The sequence below is a fragment of the Propithecus coquereli genome, unplaced genomic scaffold, assembly GCF_000956105.1.
Source record: "Propithecus coquereli isolate 6110/MARCELLA unplaced genomic scaffold, Pcoq_1.0 Scaffold291, whole genome shotgun sequence".
Classification (NCBI taxonomy): domain Eukaryota; kingdom Metazoa; phylum Chordata; class Mammalia; order Primates; family Indriidae; genus Propithecus; species Propithecus coquereli.
The window spans coordinates 2,491,767-2,501,573 of record NW_012148519.1 but is presented as its reverse complement, the minus strand read 5'-3'; the positions used below and the strand labels follow the sequence as shown (position 1 = coordinate 2,501,573).

At 50.1% G+C, this 9,807-nt stretch overlaps 1 pseudogene; it reads left to right on the top strand.

Moving 5' to 3' along the window:
- The first annotated feature begins 267 nt into the window (after positions 1–267).
- On the top strand, positions 268–996 carry LOC105813864 (annotated as a pseudogene).
- The last annotated feature ends 8,811 nt before the right edge of the window (positions 997–9,807 follow it).

Sequence of the window (9,807 nt, the reverse complement as noted above, 5' to 3'; positions counted from 1 at the left end):
CTTCTACTAATATGAAGTTAATCGTCGGAGCAGGAGCCGCGGGGAGGAGGCCAGAGCTGAGGAGGCTGCGGAGTGGCTGAGTCACGTTGTGGGCCACGTCCGCAGCAAGAGGCCCCTACCACTTGCGGTGTCTTCTGGCTCCACAGCCTGAGTGAGGGAATGCCTCCCGAGCCTGCAACTGCCCGGGGTAGTGCGAGCTGCCTCTGCCGCCTCAGCCCTCCTCTATGCCTGGCCAGCCCCAGGCGCCAGCCCCTGACTCGCGGAGATCATGAGCCAGGCTGATAAAAATCGACAAGAAATCCTATCATACCTTAGTGATGACCCACCAGAGGTTCAATGGAAAGATCAGCCACAGCAGCAGCCAGGCATGTTGTCCCGTGTGACTGGGGGTATCTTCAGTGTTACAAAGGGAACTGTTGGCGCCACCATTGGTGACGTGGCTTGGATTGGTAGAAAAAGTCTGGAGGTGACCAAAACACCTGATACAACTGTGCCTTCCGTGGGCATAGGGCTGGTGAAAGGCGGTGTGTCTGTTGGGGCTGGAGGAGTTAGAGTTGTCGGGCCTGCTGTTGTAAACAAAGTGCCCTTAACAGGAAAGAAGAAAGACAAATCTAACTGAACTATGGAGATGCACTTGCTCTCCCCGGTGTTACGATGCCAGTGGCATTGAATTGCTAAATGATGGACTATAACCAAGTCACCTGTTTTGGACATTTATCTTCTAAACTGCTGTGTTGAAAGTATTGATGACTGGCTTTCATCTAAAAAGAAGAGACCAATACAAGCACAGTGTATGAAGGTTTCTCATACTTAAGTTTCAGCTTTTTATCTGGTAAAATGTTATACTTACTCAGCTGTAACTGAAGATGTGGTATGTTTGAATATTTGCTATAAGGCTTTCAGTTTGACTAAAACTGTGAAAGTTGACTTTAGTGGATGATCATTACAGTTCCATATGTATGATGTGCCAGGTTACTCATCTGCCCCTTAAGAAGGAAACCTTGAACTACATAAACTGTACCTTTGGGCCAGGCGTGGTGGCTCACGCCTGTAATCCTAGCACTTTGGGAAGCTGAGGCAGGAGGATCGCTCAAGGTCAGGAGTTCGAGACCAGCCCGAGCAAGAGCGAGACCCCGTCTCTACTAAAAATAGAAAGAAATTAGCCGGACAACTAAAAATATATAGAAAAAATTAACCGGGCACAGTGGCGCATGCCTGTAGTCCCAGCTGCTTGGGAGGCTGAGGCAGGAGGATCACTCAAGCCCAGGAGTTTGAGGGTGCTGTGAGCTAGGCTGACGCCACGGCACTCTAGCCCAGGCAACAGAGTGAGACTCTGTCTCAAAAATAAATAAATAAATAAATAAACCGTACCTTTGATGTGCCTAATAGTTGCAGATGTCTTAGTTCTTTTATAACCAGAGTTGATTAGGTCAAGAGGCATTCTTTTCTTATTTAAGTTGGAAAAAGTAACAGGAATTAGCAATGTTTAAAAGAAAAGATAAAAGGTTTTATGATACTGAATGTTAACCATCTTTTGTTAGATACGCATTTTATTAATTTAATTATTTATGCCTTACAAAAGAAAACATCTTTTCTGATACCCTAAAAAGTAATATGAAGTTAATAAATACATTTTCTTCTCTTTTTTCTAAAACCTATTCTTCATTTCTTCTTTTTTTATAACTTCCTGGGAGATTTTTCTCAACCTTACCCTCCAATCCTATTGAATTTTTATTAAAAAGTTTAAATTCTAAAAACTTGGAGCTGGGCACAGTGGCTCACATCTGTAATCCTAGAGCTTTGGGAGGCTGAGATGGGAAGATTGCTTTAGGCCAGGAGTTCAAGACCAGCCTAGGCAACATAGTGAGACTCTGTCTCTATAAAAAATTAAAAAATTAGCTGGAGTGATGGCACTCACCTGTAGTCTCAGCTACTTGGGGGGCTGAGGTGGGAGGGTTGCTTGAGCCCAGGAGTTCGAGGCTGCAGTGAGCTGTGATGAGTGTTCCCTCAATTGGCTGAGCAGCACCACCTGTCTCAGACATGCGTCCAGGGTGTACCAGCAGGCACCCTAGATAAAGAGGGGCACAGGCTTCCAGAGGCAAGCAACATGATTCTGTATGCAGCATAGTAAGTTTAAGAATCCTCGTTCTGGGACAACTCAGCAACCCTGAGGCCACCACCTGCTCTTCCCCATGGTGTGAACTCAGCCCTGCCATGGTGCCTGGTCCCCTGGGGCCCTGCACACCAGGTCTAGCCAGAATGTTCTTTGTACCTCAAATTGGAGATGCATAGGCACTAGGGTGGTAGGCATTGGACCTGAGTCCCTGAATGCATCTCCCAAGCCCAGGACGTGACATTTGTATCCACCAAATGAGAGCTGCCACTGGCTCCTCTCCTCTAGAACAGCCTCTCAAAACCCTTTTGCCTTGACTATTTCCTCATCTCCTTTCCCCGCCTGCACTAATCCTAGGCCGACTCTAAGGAGGTGCCCATGGGGGCCTGGGATGAGCCAGGGCATGGTCCTGGGCACAAGTGTGGCCATCTGGCTGCTTCTTCTGGTGTCCCACTGGCCCCTCTTTGCTGGTGTCTGCCCCAGGAGCTGTATCCAGCTTCTTCATGCTGCTCAACATCACTGCCATAATGCTCACACGCAACTCACTGGACAGCTGTGTCATTTGCCCTTTTAAGGGCAAGATTCTAGACTCTGAGTTGCAGATCCCTTCACTGGGGATGTTACCAGCAAGTGATCATCCTCAGTCCTTGTATTTGGAGACAAGGAATTGAAATCAAACACCAAAACAGCAGAAGAAAGTGAAAGAAGTTTATTTAGCAGATACACCTCCAGACATGGAGGGGGGTGTCAAGAAAGATTAGCAAGCGATAGTATACTACAGAAGGGGGTAGGAGTAGGCACACATCCAAGTGGACAGTGGCATTGGATTCTCTTTGGGTGTCTCCTTTTCCTCTTTCTTTCTTGCATTGTTGTCCCATAGGAAAATGAGAATGTTCCTTCTTCCCCTCTGTGGAGTGGGGGAGTTTTTTACTTTATTTGTTTAGACCTGGATGTGTCATGGTTCCAAAGCCCATTCAGGGGGGCAATGTGATGGTATAATGAGGACACTCTTGCCCTTCATCTTCTCAGCCACCTCCCAAGGGGCTTTCCCCAAACCAGAGCAAGCAAGATGTTTCTATAAAGGTTACAATCACGGCTTGACCATAGCTTTTGTTCTCCTTGATCCATGACCCTAATTTTGTTCCTACTGTTCTGCCCCACCTGCATTCCCTATTCTGATCTCCTGCCTCAGGGATGCCTGGTCTTCCCTGTCCGCTTGGAGGGGGAGAGGTTGTGGGCATCCGTTGAAGCTGTGGGGGCATGCAGAGAGGAGAAAGCGGCACCTTCACTTAGTGGCATGCGTATGGGAGGAATTCCAGGGATTGTCTGTCCACTCCATGCCCCCTCCCCCTACGTAGCAGGGCTTGGGTGCAGGTGGGAAGAATTGAGTTCCTGGGAAAGTGAGTGGACCCTCTCCTGGGCACAACCTCCCCACACAACTCAAAGGACAGGTCTGGAGCGGGCGGTGGAGATGTCCACGGTGCGCAAACCCCTATGGGTTTTGGGACAGATGCGAGAATCAAGTTCTGTCCACTCTCCCAAGCCTCCTGGCCCCTAGACAAGCATTGACCCTTCCTGAGCCTCCTCAGGGAAGCTCCCACCACAGAGGCGATTCCAGTTCACACATGCCGAGGCAGACGAGCATCTCTGCGGATTATTAGCCTGTGTGGATGCGGCCTGGAGTCCCCCAGGCCGGGAATGGCAGCTGCAGGCAGGCTCAGGACGCTTCAGCACCGCGGGCTGGACAGCGCCCTCGGAGCGGGTGTGTGGCACCCTCCCTACAGGGACAGCTGTCCTCCCCGCTTCAAGCCAGAACTGCTCGCTGAGGGAACAGGGCCGGGTTGCAGGGGCGGGCCGTGACCCAGCGTGTGGGGGCAAGGGATGCCGGACACAGAGGGGGTGGTATTTGGAGACGGTGGCAATTTATGGCCCTGGGAGGACGAGCGCACGTGGCCCGGGAACCCTCATCAGGCTGGGATCTTCCTTGGGTCCGGATGAGGAGCAGGGCTTCAATTAGAGTGTGACTCAGTCTATCCATAACGCCCTGTCTTCTGAACCGGCCGAGGCCGGTCACACCCCTGCAGGGGCTCAGCTCCGGCCAGTCCACAGCCAAGGCTCCAGCACCCAAAACCTCCTTGGCTGGTTCTGACTGGCTCGGGGCCCCTGTGCTCCGCTCTTTGGAGCAGAGGTCACTTGGCAGGTCCCTGGTCTGCGCCTGCTCGGTCTCCCCACCCTCACCCCCACCCCAGCCCCTGAGCCCCACCTCTGTCCCCAGGAAAAGCCAGCTGCTCCCCGCAGCTGCAATGCCTGCTCAGTGGCCTGCACATAGCGACTGCAGCTCCATAATTATTCCTCATCTTTCCTTCCTCAGCGAGGAAGGCCCGGCCTGGAAAGCAGGGCTGAAGGGTGGAATCTGCGAGAAGCAAGGCCCGTGTCCTGGAGAGGGGTATGTCCCGTGACCTAGCCGGTGGCGTTGGGACCTGCCACAAGCTCGCGGTGTGCAAATGACACCGGCGGACAGCCCGGGTCCGCTGGGTGCTAGATGGCTGCGTAAGGCGCCCTTTCTCTCCTAGCAAATACTGTCTACGTGGACTACAGGCCCAGAGAGGGGCTACGAATTACCCCAAGCCACACAGTGAGGTAGGGGAGGGCCAGCTAGGATAGGACCTGAAGCATCAGGGAAAAGCCTCAAGAAAACCCATGAGAAACCCACCCACCAGCTGTGGGGAACTTAGCCTAGGCCCTGGCTCTGTCCTGCTGCAGGCATGTGGACCCTCAGTCTGTGCTGGCTCTCCCCTTCTCGTCTTGGCTCGAGGTTATACAGGCAGCTGCCCTAGAACCTCCAAATAAGTTCTCAAGTCTGTCAAAAGAACAAAATCACAACAAATTTAGTTTATTTATTTATTTACTTATTTGAGACAGAGTCTCACTCTATTGCCCGGGCTAGAGTGCCGTGGCATCAGCCTTGCTCACAGGAACCTCAAACTCCTGGGCTCGGGAGAGCCTACTGCCTCAGCCTCCCGAGTAGCTGGGACTACAGGCATGTGCCACCATGCCCGGCTAGTTTTTTCTATATATTTTTAGTTGTCCAGCTCATTTCTTTCTGTTTTTATTAGAGATGGGGTCTCGCTCTTGCTCAGGCTGGTCTCAAATGCCTGAGCTCAAACGATCCTCCCGCCTCAGCCTCCCAGAGCGCTACCATTACAGGTGTGAGCCACTGCTCCCGGCCAGCAAATTTAGTTTAAAGATCTAATGGGCTTTTATTAGTGATTCATGAATTGTGTGGCATCTCATCTAAAGATTCAGAAAAAGTGCTCCCATGAGCTGAGCGGAAGAGGCTGGCTTTATAGGCAGAAAAAGGCCGAAGAGAACAGAGATAAGCAACGAAAAGCAGATTGGTCTTGTTGCAAATCCCAAGAGGAGCAGTCAAAACAGCAAGACATGGAAGGCCGAGGCAGGAGGATCACTTGAGGTCAGGAGTTCGAGACCAGTCTGAGCAAGAATGAGACCCCATTTTCTGATTGTGCCCATATCTCTGGCTTCTCTCTAGCCCCAGCCTTCATATGCAGCCTCCCTCCTTGGTCTTGTCCTTCTCCCAAGACTCCCTCCCTCCCCACTGTGCCCTTATCTGCTCAGAGAATAAAGTCCAGGTCCCTTTAACTGGATCCTGCTGTCATTCCAGTCTCACCTCCCACCACTCTCTGCTCTTAAGTGTCAGAACACTGAATGGCCTGGCATGCCCCTCCTGCACCTGCTGGCCTCTGTTTAGACTGTTTCTATCTCGTACAATGACCCTCAATGGATAATTTCAACATATCCTTCCTCCAGGAAGCCTTTCCTGATTCCAAGTCCCCAGTACCACCCATGGCATCCTGTACAAAGCTTTGCCTTTTCCCTTCCCACCCTGTCTTATCATTTCCTGTTTGCATCTGTTTCCCCTGCTCAACTGAGAACCACAAGGACAGGGCTGTGTTTAATTCACTGCTGAACGCCCAGCCCCTAGCGCTGGCCTGGCTGGGTGACAGTGCTTGGTCAACCTTGGATGGACGAATGACTGGCAAATGGGCTTCCACTCACGGGCTCCCCTTAGCAGTGGGAAGGGGGTGGGGCTGGGGGGTGGGAAGAGGTTCCTGAGTATTTCATACCAGTCTACAAATTTCCACTGCCTGGCTCACGATGAAGTCATTTAATTCTCTTTTGCCTGCTTTGGCTTCCAGGGTCTCTATGTGGAAATCTGTAGAAAAACTGTCATTTGCAGCCCAGGCTTCTGTCTTGCTGTTTTATTTGTTTGTTTGTTTTTTGTGTTGTTGTTTTGTTTTGTGTTTTGTTTTTGAAACAGGGCCTCTGTCCGTTGCCCAGGCTGGAGTGCAGTGGTGTCATCATAGCTCACTGCAGCCTCAAACTCCTGGGCTCAAGTGATCCTCCTGCCTCAGCTGCCTGAGTAGCCAGTACTACAGGTGTGTGCCACCATACCTGGCTAATTTTTCTATTTTTTGTAGAGATGGGGTCTTGTCCTTGCTCAGGCTAGTCTTCAACTCTTGGGCTCAAGTGATCCTCCTGGCCTTGGCTTCCCAAAGTGCTAGGATTACAGGTGTGAGCAACCACACCTGGCCCTCATCTGCTTTTTACACACACGGGTAAAAGGAGGCTGGGCCTGGCTGCCCTCTGAGGCACTCACTGGGAAGCCTGGAGTTCCAGGGTAGAAGGACCCTATAGGCCAGCAAATGCTATTTGCCACCTGGCCATGGAGACCCATGCCAATGGAGGCTGCAAGACACTCCAGGGTACAGTGACAAAGAAGGATTCCAAGACTCTTTGGAGGAGCCAGATCCGTGAGCTCCCCACAACACTGGAGAGCCACCTCTTGCCTTGCCCCTCCAAAAGGGAAGGACAGGGAAACAACTAAGGGCAGATTGGCAGGAAAGGCCTGTGGAATGTTGAGGGGTCAGAGCCAGTTCCTTGAGGCTGAACAAGGGGATGTGGGAGTGAATGCAGATGACTTGCACTGGGGCCCGAGCCTCCTGCCCCCCCAGGATGACCCCCAAGTCCCAAGGGTGTCATGATGTGACCTCTCTTGTCTCTAACTAGGGCAGCAGCCACACCTGTTCACTCAATGAAACCACTCCAGCTCCAGTGCCCTGTGACATAACCCAGGAGGTCGTGAGCATCTGTGTGGTGATGGAGTCGGGAAGCAGAGTGGAGGACGTAGAGGACAGTCGCAGGCTCGGAAACGACACTCCTGTTGTGGAGGTGGTGGCATTCAGGGACGCAAATGGCTGTGGTCCGCAGTGATGCTTCCCGGCTTCTAGCTGCAGGAAGTTATGCACAGATTCAACAAGGGCTCCGAAACTCAGGTGAAATAAATAAAGAAATGAGAGTGGGTGGGGAGGGAGCGAAAGAAAGAGAATTTCAAGAGGTGCCGGCAAATCACACCTCCTCTGCGGCCCTGAGCGTGTGTCCCCGACCGAATCTGAGATGCAAGGTGAGACCCTGCTGGGCCTTCACCCAATCTTAGTTCCTGGCTGTCCCTTTAAATTTAGGGATTTCTTCAGGCTATGAGTGGTTTGAGGGTTGTTTTTAAAAGTAATTTCTGACTTTCGTGCTGACTTTAGAACTTAACCTTTATAAAGAAACATATTTTAAACCTTTACAGCAATGCTGTTGTCACTGCAGAGGCACGTTGCCGATGGCTCTAATGACGCTTTTATTTTTCTCCTTTTTTGGTTTGAGGCTGAAATGCTTAGCAACTAGCTCCTGGTTAACTTAGAAACACACCCAGAAGCTACACACAGCTGCCGTCATCACCAAGTGTGCACAGCAGAGTGGAGAGTGACTGTCTGGCCCGAGGAGGCAGGGAGGGCAATGGAAAGGGACTTGGCACCAGGGAGACCTGGGTCGGAATGCTGGCTCTGCCGCTGCTAGCTGGGTGGCTTCAGGCAAGTCGTTCAACTTCTCTGAGCCTGACACCACCCACGCTGGGGCTTCTCTTTCTATCTTCCCTTCTGGGAGGTGTCCTTAGCCCCTGATGCTCCCAGGACCAGGCTAAGGCTGCATCTTGTTCTTTCTGAGCCTCTGTTCACTTCTATTTTAGGATGTCTCCTCTGACCTTTGCCCACATCATCCCTGAATTTGAGGCCTAAAGTGTGACCAGATTAATCAAATCAAATCCTGCTTGAAAACACCGGCCCATTCAATGATGATCCATTCTGGCCAAAGACTTTTTTTATGGGAATGTTTTAATTAATTAATTTTATTAATTTATATATTTTTTAGAGACAGGGTCTTGCTGTGTTGCCCATGCTGGAGTGCAGTGGCATCATCATAGCTCACTGCAGCCTCCAACTCCTGGGCTCAAGTGATCCTCCTGTCTCAGTTTGAGTAGCCAGGACTATAGGTGTGCACCACCATGCCTGGCTAATTTTTACATTTTTTGTAGAGACAGGGTCTCACTATGTTGCCCAGGCTGGTCTCAAATTCCTGGCCTCAAGTGATCCTCTTGCTTCCACTTCCCAAAGTGCTGGTGCTGGGATTACAGGCATGAGCCACCACATCAGGCCTTATGGGAATATTTGAATTAGAATTTCTCTGACTATTTAAATGAATTAGAATATAACTGGTATTTTTAGTATGTAGGACTAGCATTCCATTACTTAGATATTCTTTTTTTTTTTTAGACAGAGTCTCACTCTGTTGCCCAGGCTAGAGTGCCATGGTGTCAGCCTAGCTCACAGCAACCTCAAATTCCTGAGCTCAAGCAATCCTACCCAGCCTCCCGGGTAGCTGGGACTACAGGCGCACGCCACCACACCCGGCTAATTTTTTCTATTTTTAGTTGTTTGGCTAATTTCTTTCTATTTACAGTAGAGACCGGGTCTCACTCTTGCTCAGCCTGGTCTTGAACTCCTGAACTCAAGAAATCCTCCCACCTCGGCCTCCCAGAGTGCTAGGATTATAGGTGTGAGCCACTGCACCTGGCCCAAGATGCTCTTTAAAGTTTTTCAAATTGTTTTATAATTTCCTCCATAAAGTTTTGGAATAGCATTTCTCCAGGAGCACTTTGTAAGAGACTGGTGTGACTAGTTAGGCAAAGCAAGAATAAAGTGTGCTTTGAAATGTTGGCTGAGGAAGGAAGTAGGACTAGGTATATAGCTACTTTTAAAAGGAAACCAAACCTTAGTATTTAATAAAGTGTGCCATGATAGAATCTTTTATGATATCTATCTTAATTATACCAAAACCCAAAACATTTAAAAACACCTATTTGGCAGTAAATGAATGTCAGGTTTTCTTTCTGCAAGGAATTTGCCACCTGAGTCCCCCATGTGTCTGAAACATTATTTATGTAGACAAAAGTGAAGGTCTGAATTACTCGTGTCAGCCTGTCTACACCCCTAGAAATCAACCTTCCTTGCCTGGGCTCCAGCAAAGCCTCCCCACACTAGCTGGTCTCCTGGGAAAAGAGAAACGCGGGCAGCAGGAGGCAGGCAGATGCTTCAGCAAGCAGCCAAGTAATTCAAAGAAGCCGCGGAGTTCTTAGTGACAGGCAGTCTGCAAGCTCCGCAGATGAAGACTCTTGCGTGTAGGCTCTCATGACCTTTACTTGGTTGACATCTGATCCAGGTGGACCAGCCACTCTGTGGTGCAGATTGAGCACTGAGCTTTTTTTTTTTAATTTTTAAATTCTCTTAAAATTA